Source organism: Falco punctatus (assembly GCF_963210335.1).
Source record: "Falco punctatus genome assembly, chromosome: 4".
Taxonomy (NCBI): Eukaryota; Metazoa; Chordata; class Aves; order Falconiformes; family Falconidae; genus Falco; species Falco punctatus.
Genome location: NC_137583.1, coordinates 108,966,232 through 108,984,640, shown reverse-complemented (window position 1 = coordinate 108,984,640; position 18,409 = coordinate 108,966,232). Strand labels below are relative to the sequence as shown.

General features: G+C 41.7%; 1 protein-coding gene across 2 annotated transcripts in view; it reads left to right on the top strand.

Annotated features, from left to right (window-relative positions):
- CREB5 (cAMP responsive element binding protein 5) overlaps positions 1-18,409 on the top strand; it is a 338,565-nt gene that overhangs the window by 168,708 nt on the left and 151,448 nt on the right. The window contains exon 1 of one of the 2 annotated variants that reach the window (XM_080386501.1): positions 8,617-18,409. This exon is cut by the window's right edge and continues 48,532 nt beyond it. The exons of the other annotated variant lie outside the window; for it this stretch is intronic. The gene's annotated coding sequence lies outside the window, so the exon portion shown is untranslated. Of the gene's footprint in view, positions 1-8,616 lie in introns of those variants that run through there. 2 annotated transcript variants of the gene reach the window in all.

Genomic DNA, 18,409 nt, shown 5'->3' with positions numbered 1-18,409 from the left:
ACCCCAATATTTTATGCCTCATACTTTCTACTTGACAAAAGTCCTAAGCTTATTAGAAGTGTTGCTTGTTTACAGCAGGAACACACACAAAAAAGTGTCAGGATATTGTGTGACTTGCTGGCCACCGACTCTCATTAGGATGGTTGTCTTTTGTTATGAAGAGGAATCAGCCCTCTCCCTCTCCTGATGGTCATTTCAGATAGGCAGCAAACCCACACTCAAGCCAGTTCTTCTAGAAGTGGTTTCTAAGAAATGGATCATGATGTTTCCATTCTGGAAAGCTCGTCCTGCCCAAGAACTATAGGAATGGGAGGTCAGAATAGCGTGCTGCACCCATAACTGTATCTGAACAGAAATACCAAGCTTTCATGGACATAGGTTGGCTCTCACATCAGAGTAAGTCATAAATAGGACTTAAAATATGATATACAGAACTTGGAAAATACAGCATTGATTGCTTAATTTTAGTGCTTGGTATCTCTTACATACCTCGTGTGTGTGTGTGTGTGTATATATATATAAAAAATACACACTGTATAAATCTTCTTTAAAGGTGTTATCAAAATTTATAGTCAGAGCTTCTGATTTATATGACCCTTTGAACTAAAACAGATGTAAAATCATTTTCGGATGGAAGAGGATCTCATTGCAGTCGGTTTGATGCAACAGATCAAGCTTTCCTAGACCAGAAATGATCATTAGAGCTCGGCACAGCCAAATTGCATAGCTCTGCTCTTCATCACAGGTTTGCACTTAACTTGCCCTGATGGGTGATTCCAGTATGTGTTTTATCCAAGTGTCAGCCTGTTTGACAGGTAACTAAGGCACAGTAAAGCACTAACTCAAACAATATAGACTTTGTTTGGTGTAAGGCTTTTTTATTTATTTCTTTTCTTTTTGTTTAAGAGAGTAATTTGCAGGTTCCAGAGAAATAGCAAACTTTGGGATGCTGCCTCACACCATGTCAGTTCAAAGAAGGGCTTAAATGTTTGCCTGGGGGTGGCACAATGGCTGTAATGAGTGAGTAAAAAAATGAAGACCTTTACGTGCAAAGAACTCTGATAAAAATTTAGTTACCCACTAAGAAGTTATGTTTGTATCTGTTTCAATAAGGGAGTTGGCATTGATGTGCTGAACAGAAACCACCTTGGTTTTATACGGTTTGTCTTACCAGTGTCTTTTTGAATGCTTTCAAAGACATATAAAAACATACTGTAAGTTAGTAAACTACTGTAAGTTAGTAAAGTGTTAATGTTTTTTCTGGCTGTTTTTTTTTTTTTTTTTTAAGCTGGAACCTGGCTGAAAACCAATGACAATAGTTCAGAGAGAAATACCTGGGGGGAAACACAGAAATTACAGACTATGTGTAAAATATATGGATCCTATGTTACCACCTGTAAAAGTAGGCTTCCCTATTAATTGATGAGGTGAGTTTTAGAAATCAGTGGTACAATATGGTGCCATGTAAGGCATATATATGGTTTTATTTATACTTACAGACAGGCCAAATGCATGTTTGAAAAAAACCCAAACAAACAAACCAAAATACAATTTAAATCAAAAGCATAGTTAAATATAAGATGACATCACCAAAATGACTTCTGTTAAAAAAATGAAATCGTGCTTGATTTAGAAAGAAAATACAATTTAAAGGAATCTGTCGCTTTGGAGACCTTCTAGCAAAGTTCCCCATGGTAAACCATGATTTTAAATTCTCTTAGCAATGTTTAGTAAAAAATTGCTGAGGTGAGCAAGGAACTGGTAGCTAGGCAGAACCTGCAGGTAGATTGCGAAGTGTTCATTTTGATGGGTGCAGGAAGAGTGTTCCTTGGAAGAAGGAAAAAATTACAGTGTTTTTTTAAAAAACATTTGCAGTTATGAGCATCTGTATTCTGCCAACAGAGATGTTTATTCCGAGCTCACATAAATGAAGTGGAATTTTGCCAGTAAAGAAAGGGGTTGTGTTACTCCAGTTGTAGGATCCAGGTCCTAATTGGTTTATGAAATGAAGGGGGCAATCTTTGAGCTATTACCAGCTTCCTCTGCTGCAAGTGAAGTGAATCACAGCTGTTCTGATAGGGTCCATAAAATCTTGGCAAGGTAATAAAATGTTTTCAGTGGACAATTCTCCAAATGAGTGAAATCCAAATCCCTAGCTTATTTGACAGTCTTTAGAGAATTGTATGTACTTCCTGGAGAATTCTGATTTATATTATGTTACTTTTACCTAGTTCTTTAACCATAGCATCCAGGCTGACTGGTGCTGTAAATGTAAAGGCTCAAAATAACATTCTTCCTTCTTTTTAACCCTATAAATTGAAATACCATGTGTCCATATCAAACATTTGATATAAGAAAAAAGGTGTGTCTGTTGTTTGTTTTCTACCTTTTCTTACTTGTGTCTTTATATTTCTCTTGTTCTTTTTTTTTGAGATTAAAAAAAAGGCACAGTTAGCATGAAATCATCCTAGACAGAAATTCTTCTGGTGCTTCTAGTCCCATGATTTCTTTAATTAAATTAGTAGCTTTTGATCCTTGTAAGTTTTCTTTAAGAAACTTAAAATTTTCTAGACCTGGTTAGAGGTCAGATATGTTAATCCTGACTTCTTAGTAGACCAGTTGTTCTGAACCATTTATTCAGTTCATGGCAGTTCTGAGAGTGATTATGTACACCCAATAGTCCCTAAAGATCCCTGGTGCAGGTTCAAGTACAACCTGACATTTTTGGTGTTATAGTGTGTTGACAAATTCACAATTTTCTGTGAAGACCATTCATTGTTTGTTTAGAGCTCTGTTGTTCTCAGCATTCCTGACACATTAAGCATTTTTATTTAGGGCCTGGATATCTTCAAACATCTCTCTTTTTTTTTTTTTTTTTTTTTTTTTTTTCCCCTCACAGAGATGTCTATGATCTCCTAGGCAAAGACACGATGACCCCACCTTTGAAAGTTAGATGATCTAAAAAGAATACAAATAGAGAACATAATGAAGTTTCTTAAAGAGTAATGAAATGGTTATCCAGGTTGGTTAAATCTCAGCTGACTGGGCTTTTAGCTTGCGCTGCTGTGAGCATCCAGTTTCACACCTGTAGCTGGCATTTATACAACAAATCAGTGAAGCTTCTCCCTTTATATTAGTCCTTATATAGGGGATGTTGCTTGTCATGTCTTAGTTAGACTGCTGTCTCTGGTGTCTAGAGAGCAACCATGCCACTGCATTTCAGCTGCAAGGTGCTGTCTGGGCTGGTGGGAGGGCTTTAAATCCTTCAAACACTTTGGAAGCAAGTGCTAGCTACACTTGAGCATCTGGCTTCCCTTTCTGCCAGGTGGTTTCTCATACCATCTTTCCCTGGCTTGTAATGTGCGGTAGGGTTGTCTTGCACTCGAAGATGTTTAAGGGATGCACAGATCTCAGTGGTGATGCTCTCCTGGAACATCTGGGCAAAGCTGCATGCAGAAAGCTTTCCTGATGTACTCGTGGGTAAAGCTTGTGTTCTTAGCAAATGTTTTTGCGCTATTACTGGAAACTGCCCCTGGAGAGAGAAACTGCTGACTTAATGTGCCTGAAGAAATCTCTCTTTGGATATGCTGGACTTTGTTAATTCATTATCGCTGTGTGTTGTTGATGTAACTTTTTTGGGCAGCACATGTAAATGGGCATTATGAAAGTGGGCAAAAGGCAGCAGTAGTTTTAAAATACTAATTGAAACAAGAAGGTCTGTTAAACTCAACAGGCTGTTAAGGGTGGCCGATTCTGGGCGAAATATGCTAGATTTGAAGACGTGAACTGGAACTGGTTATATTTCAGAAAATAAATGGTCAGTAGATTATACAATCAAAGCTGGTTAATACATATGCTAAATGGAAGAGTTCTGTGGAAAACTTTACCTCTTTACAATTAATTTCCTTTATAGTCTGTTTTAATTTCTTCTTTCTCTGCAGTCCATTCCAGGCCTGCAGAGGAAAGAGACCTGGAGTGTCTTTGATTTGTGTTTGATCTGTGGGGAAATAAAATAGGAAGCAGCATAGTATTTCTACCGTGAAGTAGCAAAGAAAGCTGGAAGAAAGCAGGCAGTGAGTTCCCTTTGTGCCATACTAAATGGATGGGGAGAAAGATACGGATTCTGGGCTCCACGACAGGGAAGAAAACCCATACTTGCTTCCAGATTTCCCCCTGGCCTGTATATAGGTCTATTGTTCCAATAAGAAATTTGTGACTCAGAGGATTTATTCAAAATCCATATAAAACATAATAGGCTAAGTTCATTCCAGAAGCCATCAAGTGAAACTATATTTCTCTATGGGGAAAGCTGGGGTCCCTTCCAGTCTGGTCTTTTTCTGTACACAGCCTAGTAGCATGGAGCTTTTTGTTGCACATTAATGCAACATCAAGGGTTGTGAGGCCTTAACTCCTATAAAGCAAATGCTAGAAACAATATTGTACCCAGGCAGAACCCATAAATGCAGAGGGAAACAAAAACCCGTATATAAAAGAAAACAGGGGTTGAGAACAAAAGCAAAAAACCACATTTAAAACCTCCAGGGGGAAAAAAAAATCAATTTTTGTTTTGGAAGAAACGTCCTTGGAAATGTTCAATTTTCCTTATGACTGAGTTGGGAAGTGGTAAGATGTGTCCTTGAAGACAGTGTAAATGACTCGAAGCCAAAAAAACTATTCCATGTTGACAATAAAAACCCACCACTGAGGTATACATTTCCTTCTTGCTCCTGCTTGCCCATTATACGAACAGGAAAATGGAGACACCCCTGCCATGTTTACAGGCCCTGCCTTGTTATTTGTGTGATGGACAGATTGCTAAAAGCTGTATTGCCAACACCGCTTATTGGAAAAACCTGGAACTAATTAAAGGACCTCATTTGTTAGTGCTCGTATGTTCACCAGTGGAAATTACTTGGAAGAACAGTTCTACCAGTACAGAACAGTGCACTGTAATAGAACTGTAGAAAAATTATAAAGGCAGCAACAGCTTTGGGGGAATAGGATGAAAAATAGTAACCTAAAAAAATTTACTACATTGGCTTTGAAAATCAATTATTTTTTTGTTTTTGTTTTCCAGTAGGGAAAAGAGAATGTAATTTGCCTGAACTAGATGATGGCTTGTAATGTTTTTACTTGTTAGTGATTTACTTATTTGAATGAAACTTCTGAATTGCAGTGGAAGTTACACTTGAGTAATTTTCAATATTGGGTTATGTTATTACTGGGTCTGCTGAGTGTTCCTTTCTATGGTGTCTTCTTCCAAGAACTATGGGCACTTCTTTATGCTATTTTTTCAAAACTGAGGCTGTGCATTCCCAAACCAAGAAAACAAGCTACCCAGGCAAAGGGACTTCTAGTATTTCAGCATGCTGCTCCCTTTCTTCCTACATTTCTCCTGAGCTGTCTGCTTTATCCAAGAACTGCTCCCAGAAGCTGATGCAGGTCTTTGTTTACAAGTTGGGTCACAGGATTACAAGGTGAGTATACCCGTTGTACAGTGCCTTCCATGTTGTTGCTGAGATACGATGAGCTTTTCTGGATGGGAAGCAGCAATACTGTTGTTTCACTCCAGCAAGGCACGTAGCACAAGGCAGTGCAACAGAGACTTGAGCAACTGGTGAGTTATTGTCATTAAGGCAATGCAGTGTATTGTCAAAAGAAAAAAAAAAATTACAATCCGAAATCAGTTGAAGATCAGTCCCTGAAGATTTCAGGCTTTGTTGTAATTCCTGTTTGCAGTCACTTCTCCATAACATAGGGTGTGTTGGATGTCTCTGTATTGACATTTGCTGTGACAGTGCAAGGTATACATATATGCACACGCTCATTCATTTTTTCTAGGATACGTCATCTCTTACAGTTGCACCTAGATGCTCTCTTTCCCTCTGGTTCTCTATAGTTTTGCAGAGTTGCAAGGGGACGTGATCTTTTACTACAAGCTGTGACATTTCCACTCCCAGTTCAGTAGTGGCTCCAGGGTTCAAACTCGCAGCCTAAAAATGAAATAGGCTAAAGGGCTGTTACTGTCAAGAATAAAGCCATGTACTGTAACTGAGGATAATCAGTTTGGATCACATTCTCAGATTCTTTGTATTAGCTTTATCAGGTCGGGCCATCAGAGAGCAGATAGACAGGTAAGACCAAAAGACCTCTGAACCCAATTAAAGTTGTACCACAAAGAAATCAAATTCATGTGGTTTACATTTCAGAAAGTTACATTTGGTGGGTTGTACTTACTTTTATTCTGTAACCTAATGCAGACCATGTGAACATTTGAAACGCTTTTAACAGTTAAACCAGCTCAAATAACACAGAACCAGAGCAGCAATAAAGAATGAATTAAGACTGATTGCAACTACAGCCAATTTTTTTTTCCTCTTAAAGAAGTATAAATGAGTGATATATTTTAAAGCTACCATATATATAGTAATTTTGTATTCAGCTTTTAGCACGGCAATAACCATTCTCTTATCTTTGAAAATAAATGTTTGGTTTAAAAAGCGATCCTAAACCCACAGTCTTTCATTTGCAGTGTTTCAGGGTGAGTTTGAATGTGCTGTGGAACCACTGATATTCCCATTGATGTACATAGTTTGGGAGTTGGTCATACAGCTCTGAGATAATCCCGAGGAGCTGACATTTAAAATAGTTGGCACAGTAAGAGCATGAGTATGTGAGGATAAGAAAATAGGTGTTTTATTTGCAGTCCCCTTTCTTAAAAGCAATAGAGTGTGTCCAGAATTTTGTTCACAAACACTCCTTGCTTGCTGGCATTAGATAGGCCTTATGTGTGGAGCAAATAGAAGTTCAACTAGTGTAGTGTAAGTGTTCAGTTTCTCGGTTTGCTGAACAAAGAGACTGAAGGAAAGTCCTGGCTGGAGGGCTGGAAGTGGACAGTGCCAGATGTGCCTATGCCCTGCATCTAGCTTCAGGAGAGTGATGTAGTTTACACCCAAAGGGAACAAAATGACTGGCTTGCTTAGCACCAGGATCATTCAGTTGGCTCATTTTTGCTCCGTAGCAATGATTTTCCAGGACTTTGGGAGGTCTTCCTGTGTTGGGGAAAGAGATCAGGCCCACAGCTCCTGTCTGTCTTGTATTTTCTCCTGGAGGAAGAGCTTCCTAGGGCCCCAGCCCATTTCCTAGCATCTCCAAGACACTGAAACACAATCCTGGTGCCATTCTGCTTTTTGGCAGAGCCACCTGGCTATCAGCAATGGAGCCCAGCTTCCTGGCTCCAGAGAGCAACTGCTGTCCTGAGTGGATATAGCTCCTTCCCCTGCACAGCTGTCCTGATGTGCCTGTGTCTAACAGCTTTCCTTGCTGCTCCTTGTGCAGACCTAGCCGCTCTGTTGTCTTTGTCTCCTCCTTTTCCTGTAAGCTTTTGGGGCTGATGTGCCAGAGGGTGCCTTCAGGCACGGGGCTCTCAATTTTTCCTGACTGAAACCCAAGGTTGCGTATCACTGAGATTTGTTGCGAGTGCTGTTCTTTCCACGGGCCACAGACCCATTCAGAAGCTCTCCTCCTCTCCCTGGGGTGAATACCTTGAAGATCTACTCTCACGCTTCCTTTCCAGAAGCAGACAATGAGAGAGGAAAGATCTGTGTTGATTTCTTGATTTATTTTTAAATCTTAGTTTAAAATGTAGCAAACCACTTGTTTTCTGTAAAGGAATGCCCCTTGTATCGCCGTTCCCAAGCAGTGGCTGATGTACTGCTCATGAAATACAAGCTGTTTCCAAGTGTTAATGCAGGGAACTGGGGCTGCCGCGGGCAATTTTCAGAAGGAAATCTCCGCTTGCACCAATGCAGGAGACTGTTCTACTGCGTGGGGACCAGAACTGATGGAGTGGAAGGGGATACACTCCCGGTTCGCTTTCGCTGATGTTATATACTGGGCTTAGCAGGGTATTTCAAGATGCTTGCGTGGAACGAGGAAAAGAGGGATATATCATGGGAAGGTTAAACCAGGAAAATGACTGCTACTTCTAACGCTGCCCTCTATCACTCAGAAATGACAAAAAACAGATGGCTTTGTCAAGTTCTTCAGAGAACAGACCAGGGAAAACATGTTCTGGTTATAAGAACAACAGAAAATCCGTCAAAGAACAAATAAAATCAAGTGGATGTCGGATGATGGACAGGAAGCAACATCAGAAATAGTTAAAGTGCTAGCCTGGACCTAGGAGAGTTCCCTTTGGTTTCTTGTTCACCACTGATTTCTTTATGATCTTTGGCAAATTTCTTGGCCTCTCTTGGCCTCAGTTTACCAGCTGTAAAATATGGAAAGGAATACCTCCTCAAACTCACAGGAATGTTAAAAGAAATTAAGGTATTACTGGAACAGAGGGTAAACAGGTTCCTCTGATGCGACGTCTTGAACATTTGATGTAATTAAACATTAGGAATTTTTCCAAATACATAGTTCTTTGCCACAGAAATAGAGAAGAATAATAGTATTATGTAATCATGTCTAAAATAATGTACTATAAATTTCCTGGAAGATAAAATGTGTTGCAGAAGATGCTTTAAGCAGAGTGAGAAAAATCAGAATTCTTACACTATACTTTCTCCAGACATTGTGATAATCTAGTGCCCTCCATGGCAGAGGGGTCTCCTCCAACCCAAACCATTCTATGATTTGCAAAAAATAAATTGAAATGGGAGTTAATTATCAGACATATTTTGTAAAGGCAATAGAATGCTAATACGCACCAGACATAACTGAAAGTAATTTCCTTTAACTTTTCAAAATCTAGATAAAACAAGAGATAATAAACGTTAAGATTTGTTTCAAAGGGTTCATCATATTCGAGTGTAGGAAGACTTTAAATTTCTTCCTCTCTCTTTTTTCTTTTCAAATTAACATAGCTGTGTTAATGTTCTGTTGTATCAGACCTCCACAAATCCTGCAAATACTGATCTTTTTTTTGAAAAAGTATTATGCTTAAATTATTTTTTTCTTTTATTATTCTGGTTGGTTATATTACAATAGCCCCAAAGACTCTAAACCAGACTCCATTCTTTGCAAAATACTCAAAAAATGAGTTTTATGTCAAGAGAACTACAAGCCTACAATCCTCTCCCTTGTCTTCAATGTGTCTGTTACATGCTTTCTTCTGTCTTTAGAAGGTACCCATTCATTCATTCATCATCGTGTGTGTGTATGTTTTCCTTGTTTTCCCTAGGCTGGGCTATGCAAACTATCTTAGTGGCAGATAGACTCTGAGGAAACTTCCCATCCTAATTCTTTTCCATTAATGAAGGCTATGAAGCAGTGCCAGTGTGCGTACTGCCCGTAAAACAGAAGTAAAATGAAAGCATTACCACTTACCTACCCCGCCTCCTTCCATGGGGCGGGTTGGACATGCAACAGATAAAAGTGACACTATAACAGCAAATGTTGGAGGCATATCTGTGCAGACTACTTAAATCAGACAAAGCGTTTGAGAAAGGAAGAGAATTAAGCTCCTCCGTACATCCACAGGTACTCCTTTTGCTTCCCCCAAATGGAAAGAGCCCACTGAATTCCACAAGTTCTGCCGTGGGCTTCGATGGGCAGCTGGAAAGGTGAATAGAGACTATAGAAAAGTGCTGTGTGTGTTCTCATACCAACAAACGTGGGCTTCTCGTTAGGGCATGCGAATACCAAGCTAAAGGTGTAGGAGAAGAAATCTGTTATGCCATACCCTGAATAAGTACCCTGCTTCTGCGAGCTGGGACACACCAAACACAAACACTAGATTGTGCAGCAGCCTTCAAATTAAAAACCTTCCTGAAATAATTTCCACCTGGTGCGCTTTCTAGGCTCTTAGAACAGATTGCTCCAAGAACACTTCATGTCTTTTGTTTTTTCTAACAAGCTATTAACAGCAGATGAAGAATAACACCCTCCGAACAATTAATGCAGCCTGGGGCCTAACCAGAAAAATCATTATTTCCAAAAAGTCCTATTGACAGAACGGCTGCAGCAACCTTTCAAAGCTGCACCCACATCCGACGACAACAACAATAAAACGCTGTGCTATTTTTCTTACCTCGTAAAGTTGTCATCTCAGCACAGCTAAACATCTTAGTTGCCACCCAGCCCATAAACATCCTTATGTGGGGAAGGTTATCAAACAGGTCGTTGAGAAGCAGCTCTCACATTATCTGGAGTAATATCTAGAGCCCTCAGATTTCCTGGAGCCCTTTCAGTCTGGTTTAAGACATAGTTATGTTACAAAGACACAGTGATTTCTTGGCCATTGCTAGTCTCCCTGATTTATTAGCTTCTGCTAATGGATAAAGACTAAGTGCTCAATCTAATCTGACCTTTCAGGCATGCTGGCTGTCAGAGTGCCTTTGCTGGTCACCCAGTCTATTTTACTGGTGTCCCTCTAGGAAAGTGTAGTGATCTAAGGAGGAGAGTACATTCCCTTTGGGTTACCGGCTTTATTTCTGTGCCCTTCGCGACTTCTAGTATTAAATGTGGAATACCAGGCTGCTGCTTCTGGGAACAGGACCAAGCACTCTAATGTCCTAATCCCCTTCTGGCAGGCACCCTTTCAAAGATGTCCCTGGTCAGACAGGTAACGGTCGGCACGGCATTTACACCAGTTTGGGAGGCTTCTTCAGTACGGATTTGCCATGCCAGCTCTTGCCTGACGGCTGCCAGTCACTTCCCTGCTTACTTTATGACTGCTAAAACAAGGAGACAAGGAGACTGCACTGTCCTTCCTGCAAATTCACTTTTAGAGGTTCTGTAATCAAGTTTTGCTGACATTAAAATTGAGATTACATAAAATATGGACGCCTTGAAGTATTAAAAAATGAAGTGTCGAGGGACACTAGCTCTAAAGATCAGCTTTCCCCATTTAAAAGCAGCGTATTCCCAGATTTTGGGTCCCCTTAAAGACTTCTCTCTGCAGCCAAGCGCCTGCACCTCATCAGCAAACAATGGAAAAGAATCAAGTAGCAGGATCCTGCCCAATTCACATTTATTTAACCCTTTGTCACCACTATATTCTTTTCATTAGGCATCCTCTTTCTGACTAAAACAGATGCGGGGATTGCTGGTGCCAGAGAGTTAATCTTATTAATAGTTTCAGTGTTTATTGTCAGAGGGACTTGGTTGCACTCTCCTCTCTGGGCCAGTAGGTCAAGGAGTTCAAGTTCCCCACCGAGCCTTGGAGAGAATCTCGGTGCTGACTGTGCGTGCTGGCCTGGGAGAGGGGCAGTGTGCTGCACTGGTACAGACCCTGAATTTCCAGTAAGACATTAAAGCGAGGTCTCTCCTATCTTTTTCAAATACGCTCCAGGTAGAAATTACTGACCTACTTCTAGATTAGGGTATTTTGGAGGCTTTTTTTTGTACCACAGGACATAGACCTGGTTCACTGAGCACCCCTCCCCCCTCCCCGAGGGTGCTAAACACCCGTATCGGCCTGGCTGTGAGCGCTGCATGCATTAGGACACTGTACTACGGAGTGATGCAACGTTGCGTCTAGTATCTTGCTTTGTTAAGCACACTTCTTTATTTAAAGTTGGGAGAAAGGAAAATGCAAAAAAAGAAGCTCAAGGAGAAAAAGAGAAAGGTTCAAAGTGAACACATTACCTGACAGCTTTGTTTGGACTCTGTGAGCTTGTAACCTCTGTAGTAAGCTGAACGTATGGGGGAAAAAGGCCAAATGTTGGCAGCTGCACTTCACTCCTTTCGAACAAGGGCAAGATGTGAGTTTGTATACCCCTCACCAAGCACCAGCTCTGGAGAAGGGGGGGCAGCGAGGCCAACGCACCACACCGCCCAGCAGGGAAGTGTCCTGTTCCCTGATGTCCCTTAGGAGGGATGGTGGGGAGGCAGGGTGCTGAGTGCCAGCAAGCAGGGCCCGTGCACTTGAGGTACGGGAGAGGGACAGACTTCAGATGAGTGGTAAGTAAATAGATTTATGTTGGGAGCAGGAGAGAACAACGAGTCTGAACTCCTTTTCATAGGCTGGAGTGATGACTGAGCTCAGAAAAGGGGAAAGGAAAAGAAGGGAAAAAAACTGAGAAAGATGTTTTCTTTGGGCTTTCCCTGGAACTGTCCCTTTGTCTTCACGAAGTTGAAACTTCAGGAGTTCATCTCAGCCACCACTCCTCTGTGCTTGGAGAAAGCAGCAGAGGGGGTAAGAACAGAAAAGGGCTCGTGCTCAAGTGTTTCCAAATGTTTCACAGCCATATGCATTTATCGGTTCTCACCCTCCACCCTATCACCACTCCCTCCACATAAAATCAGAGGCTGAGCTCAGGCATCCAGGCAAGAAGGAAGCCTCCTTCTCCTTTCATAGGAACCTGCACGTCCCAATGCAAAGTTTATAATGCACTAGGACTCAGTGAGGACAACTTGCCAAAAGAACATGTCAGAGAGGTGCTGAAAGAAATGCCGTTTAAAGATTTCCCAGAGAGTCAGGTCATTTAGTGTGGGAAGCAGGCAACAGTCCTTTCTGGGCTCACGGATACAGGGAGCTTCAGCTAGACTGAAATGAAGGATTAGCAAAACTATTCTCCCACCGTACCCCCTGCCTTCAATACAAAACCAGCAGTTACTTTCCACTCTGCTCTGTGTGCAAAACAAGGCTGAAATATGATATTTAAATTATTCCCAAGGATGCATCTGCTGAAAAGGAAGGCACGAGCCAGATCCTCCCTCGTGCTTGTTCTTTGTCACAGTCTTGAATTTTGGATCATTATAAGGAGGGAGAGAATACACTAATTCCTAACACTGCTAGTGTTTCAATGAGCGCTGCTATCAATCATTTAGGTTCTCACTCATTCTTATTATATTTGGATAAGTAAAATTGCGAATAGCACAACAAAATCAGCCAAAGTCAGCCCACAGAAAAAACCCAAAACACAATAGGATTGAATGTAGTCCATTGTCTATTTCTGTACGGTACAGAAATAGTAAACCAGCATGAGCATATGAGAAGAGCTCGTGCTTAGATGGAGCCATGGCGCAATGGATGCAGAGCTGGTAAGTACAGGCTGTAATACTGCAATACTGCTTTGCTCTTGGCTGCTTGAATGGCTGGTTGTGTCTTACCTGGTCATTGGGCCTGAATCTGGCCTCTCTGCTGCTATTCTGTCTGTTTTATATCGACACCGTGAAGAGCCAAGTGTTTATATAGCAATGGAAGCATAAAAGAGACGTTAGAAACTTTCGCTTTCACTCATGTCATTATTTTCAGAAATAAAATAGTTGCTGCCAAACTGCTTTAACAAAACATGCCTTTTCTTCTTTCAAAGTAAGCCTGTTGCTGTTCCTTGTGTCACCAATAAAAAGGGAAGAATATTAGAATAGCTATTATGTTTTGATATTCAAGATCTCAAGAAAAAAATAAAATTGAGAATGTAGGGGCTCTAGAAGGACACTAGAGCTGGGTGCCCCAGCTAGGGTAACTCCTTGTCACAGCATTGCCCACAAGTGATTTCCTCGCAAGTTTTGCAATTTGGGGTTCATTTAGGGAAGTGCCAGCTTCCACATTCCTTCACCTGTAGGAGATTTATATCTTCCATTTTCAAGACATACCAAATCCTTAAAACTGGAGAAAAATCTTGAAAACATGATCCAACAATTCTCTAAGAAAAGCAAAAAGTTTTTTTAATCTTTTTGGTTCTAATCAAGAGTGAGGTACAAACAATAAGATTGATAATAAAATAGGTGTTCCTTTTGTTTGACATCTGGGTTTTCATCCTGTGGTGGGGGTATGCTGAGACATGCTTTCAAGGTTTTCTTTGTGTCCATGAGGGCTAGTAATGTAAGTTTTGTTTTTAAATGGAGCCAGTGTTTAAAGAAAAGAAAGACACAGTGAGGCTCACGGTAATAATGCTAACATTTGAACTGAAGAGGTAATAATAGAAGGTCAGAAAGGGTCTCTTATCATCTTGGCAGTACTCAGTTACCTCCTTCCTGAACATCTGTCTCACTACTGTGTCACTTTCCAGCTCTACTTGTGTAGCTTTTCACATCTTTTCGCAAGTGCAGAACCAAAAGAAGTATTAGAGGTGAATAATAGAGAAAAATATATTGAATGGTTTGATCAAACTGAGTTTTCATGTCACGCGACAGTTTTGGTGTGGACCTTCCAGTGAAGTTTCTGGGTTCACTTTCCTGGTGGTGGCAGCCATCGCCACTGAGTGAGCTGTGCCTGGACAAAGGGCTCCTGCCTGAATGTCCATTTTCACTAGCAATTACTTACACGTGAAGAAAATCACGGAGACTTTTGCTTGTGTTAAAATGCGGGTGACACGTAACACTTGATATTTCTGTAAGTGCATGATGTGTATGTATTTTCTTTGGATTTAACAGCGGTAAAAGCAGTTGGGGGGAGAGGGAAGCATAAATGATGTTAGCTATTGTCAAGGTCTCTGGCACACTCCTGGAAACCTGTCTGCCATCAGCATCGGTGTGAAAGGTGGATCACATTGAAATCAGGTGCTTGCTTTTTGTTGTTGCTGTTGCCTACCCCAGTTTAAGGAGCTTTCTATCCGTGGGAGATGACAGAGTAGAAAAGACGATGACCCTGCTTTAATATGTGCTCTTTCAAAGAAAAAGAAGAAATCTGGTAAATAATCCTTGCCCTTGCGCAGGGATGGCTGGAGTGCTGCAGCTGAGCACAGCCTGCCCCTCTGGGCAGGGAAGGACTGGTCTGGCTGATGCACTGGCACTGGCACTGGCACTGGCAGGCTGCTGGGGAACCCGTGTCCAACCTCCCTTGGCTGGAGGGCAGTTGACTTGGGAGAGTCCTCAGGCCTTCGGGGATGGGTGGGAGGGAGGGAGGAGCAGCCTGCTAGAGAAAACATGGGAAAAGGCTTCCACTGCTCAGCTTCAGAGAGGTCTTGAAAAGCAGAGTCCCGTGTGTGGCATTCACATAGTAGTGCACTAAGAGAGTACAAACATTTTGGCTGGGACATAAATTAATCCTTCTTTTTTAATGAATGTATGTGTTAAAACTTGTGTGGAGGGTTTGGAGGACAGCTGATGTAGATCTGTTAAATATCTCTGTGTTTTACTGAAGAAATGATTTGGAAGTCAACTTCTTCAGCTGGTTCTTAGTCCCAGTGAAGCTATTGGCAACATTTTTACTGGTTTTAGCATAGCTAAGGCTTCTCTGTTACACACCACATCCTTCTTTGTGGACCAAGTTGCCATAATCGAATTTACCAAGACTATCCATTTTTGTGAGAGCTGAACACTGGCATCTGCATTTTAAAAGGCAGTGCACCTAGAAAGAACATTTTGTGCTGAATAAATGAATTTTTCTTTGGCAGCTTGGTTTAGCAGAATTGCCACAGTATTTTTCTTCAAACCTGTCTCTTTTTAGTCTTTTCTTGAGAATGTGCTCTGTGAAACACAAAAAAGCACAGGACACAGGATTTTCTGGGCTATGTCACTGGTTGAGAGAATTGTTTATCAGTTCTGGCGTAAGGGCATAGATGTTTTCTTATATGTCTTCATCTTGTCCTAGACAGATTTCCCTGAACCCCCTCTGCTTTTCTTCTCCGTTCATGTCTGCCCTTCCTCTCTAGCTGGAATCAGGATGTGGATTTCTTCCAAGTGCCTTTAATGTGCTTTTTCCCCTTTGTTTTGTTCTTGTTGCTTCTTAAAAGGTTGATAAGTCTGAAAAGTTAGAAGAGACAAAAATATGGGAGTTAAACCATGTTATCTTGAGCAGAATGAAGCTAAATTATTGTTTAAAATTTTGGGAAATGAAAGATGAATTCTGGAAAATTCATTCAGCTGTGACTTTGATAAATGCTGACAGATTTGGGAGCAAAATAAAAATGGATTTTAAAGAACCAAAGTTCCTCTAAAGAATTACTTTTGGACTGCAACTGCATTTGCCAGAGCTGACTTCTTCCTCTCACATCATGCTTCAAACCTACTCCGTCCCTTCCCCAAAGTCTTAAGTCAAAGACAGCCATGGATGGTGCTTATTGTAGCGTCAGGACCAACGTCTGGAGATTGAGATGAAGCCAGTACAGCGTTTCGTTCCCTGCTGTTTATCACTGCTGCCCATTTAATACCATTTCTCTAACCCTAACTGCGCCCACTGTTTCGCCTTAAAAATCTCTGACTGGACACATTGTATTTGGTTTGTATCTTGCTTGTCAAAAGCTTGGTGAAGGTTTCAAAATAATTTTGCCATGGGCTGAAACTTGTCAGAAAAAGGGAAGCAAGTGTGCCATGGTGTAAGATTTAAGTCAAAACTATTTTTGAGGCTGTAGCAAATTTATGTTTCGCAGTGGCTTTTTCTTTCCAGACTTTCCCAGAGCTAGGTCGATGTCCAGGTCTGCTGCAGCTGAAATCAGCTGGTTCCAGTTTCATGACATCCTGCCAGGACACTGTAAATACTTTGGGACGTGCAAACTTTACATGTTCTGCTGACTTCGCAGCACGACTTACCTGTTCGCAGTGAAGCTCAGGCTGAAACAACTTACTGCCTCAGAGCTATATCCTACTGTTTTGCGAGAACTTAAGATGTACAAACTTACTTGTGAGTAGTCTCACTGCCTGAGGTCTTTCAAAACACTGAATTGAAGGATATTCTTGAGACATTTGATGATGCTTTAAAGTTTGTTTTTATATTTCACTGAAAATTAATTGATTACATTCCTAAATAACTTCTGAAAATGAGTTTAGTTATGTCTACCGAGCCATAACCCTAAGCCTGCATTTACCTGATTTGATGTTCATGCAGTCACATCTACTTCCACGTGAACAAACTCAATGCAGTTGAAATCACTGCAGCTAGAGAACTGAATTTAAATCAGTCGGCTGCTTAACTACCATCCTTTAGCAGGGTATCTGCAGTAGAGATGAAGAAAGCAAAATCTTCTGCTTCACATTGCAAGGGAGCTCCCTCTGACACTTCAGTGGGGTTGGTACCTAAGTGTCCATGATGGCAGCGGGCTGCTGCAGAGCACCTCGCCTTGTGCCGGCAGTGGTTTGCTCCCTCACTGCTGTCCTTGCCTTTGTGATAGCTGGGGCAGGCTATCGCTGTGCAGCATACCTTAAGTCAGCTGGTGCCAGCTCCACAGTGCTCTCTGACCTTTTCCTCCTGGTGTTTCTGAGCTGACAGCAGCTTAGGTCTAGCTTGTGCCAAGCTGTTTTCTTTTTCTTCTGTGACGATGGACGAAACATGATGTAGCTCAGCCTCGCGCTGGGCTCCTCTGATCTGCACAGTGAATGACACTGAACTTGTCAGAGGTCTAAGAGTGTTGAATTGATTTGTAAATAATGGGAATAGTTATTAATAGCGACTTAGTACTTTCTTTCCTGCAGTTCTGTTATATTTTCTTTTTTTTTCCTTTTTTTCTCTGCTCAAAGCCAGAAACTGGTAAACAAGTTAAACCGCAGGCCTCTGTAACATCACTTTGGTCATATTCTCTGAATTTGACTCTCTTTAAAAGGCTTAGTTGCCCATAGGAGATATTTTAAGTTATGACGTCTACTGAATTTCTTTAAACAGAACCTCTCTTAAAACGAGACTTTCCTCCACTTGCCCTGCCCTCTGTCAGGAGCTGGGCTGCAGAGCATCAGTGGTGGTTTGGTCTCCTGCAAGCAGCTATGACTGTTGCGCCGTACCCTACTGCACACATCAGCCCCAGCCCACAGCCACCCTGTGCCCCAGCCTGCTGTGGGGGAGTTAAAACTCGTGGGGTGGGACAGGGGTGCCGGGGGCGGGTGGTGGCCGTGGGCAGAGAGGAGCAGGCCGGCGGGAGGACGCCGCTGCCAGTTGCAGAGGAGCTCCGTCATACAGCAGGAATCTCTGCCCTGGGTGACGGACAATGCTGATTAGAAAAAGGCTAAATGTCAACATTGTTCTGAACTGGTACTTGGAAATTTTCCAAGAGCATTTTAGACACGAGACTTTGGAGGTTTTCTCCTCCCAGGCTGCTTTCCCTCCTCCTCCTCTTCTTCCTCCTCCTCCTCCTCCTCCTCCTCCTCCTTCCCCCACTAACCACTGTAACTCATTCTGTCAAGTACTGAGTGCTGTCCCTTCAGACCTTCAGATAAATCCTTTACAGCAACAGTTTTAAAAGCTGCCGTAGCGTCTCTTTCTGTCTGTCTGTCCTTCTGTCTTGCCTTCCTCCTTACTAATTTATATGGTGGTGAGGGGAAGGTGGCTGTGCGTGGAAGGTGGGGGTGGTGCAGAGTGGAGGGGTGAAAGCAGTATTTTGACACATGTGGCTTTCCATTTTTGCAGAGGTCGTTAGCACTCTGCTTAGTGACCGCAAGTTGATTACAAACACCGTGTAGCAGTGATGCTTTGCCAAAACACTTGGAGAGGAGACCTGCGTTTTTGCTCCCCTTGTCTGATTTGTTTTAAAATACATTATTACCAAAAAGATTTAAAGAAAAATTTATTGCTTGCAAAGAGGGACCC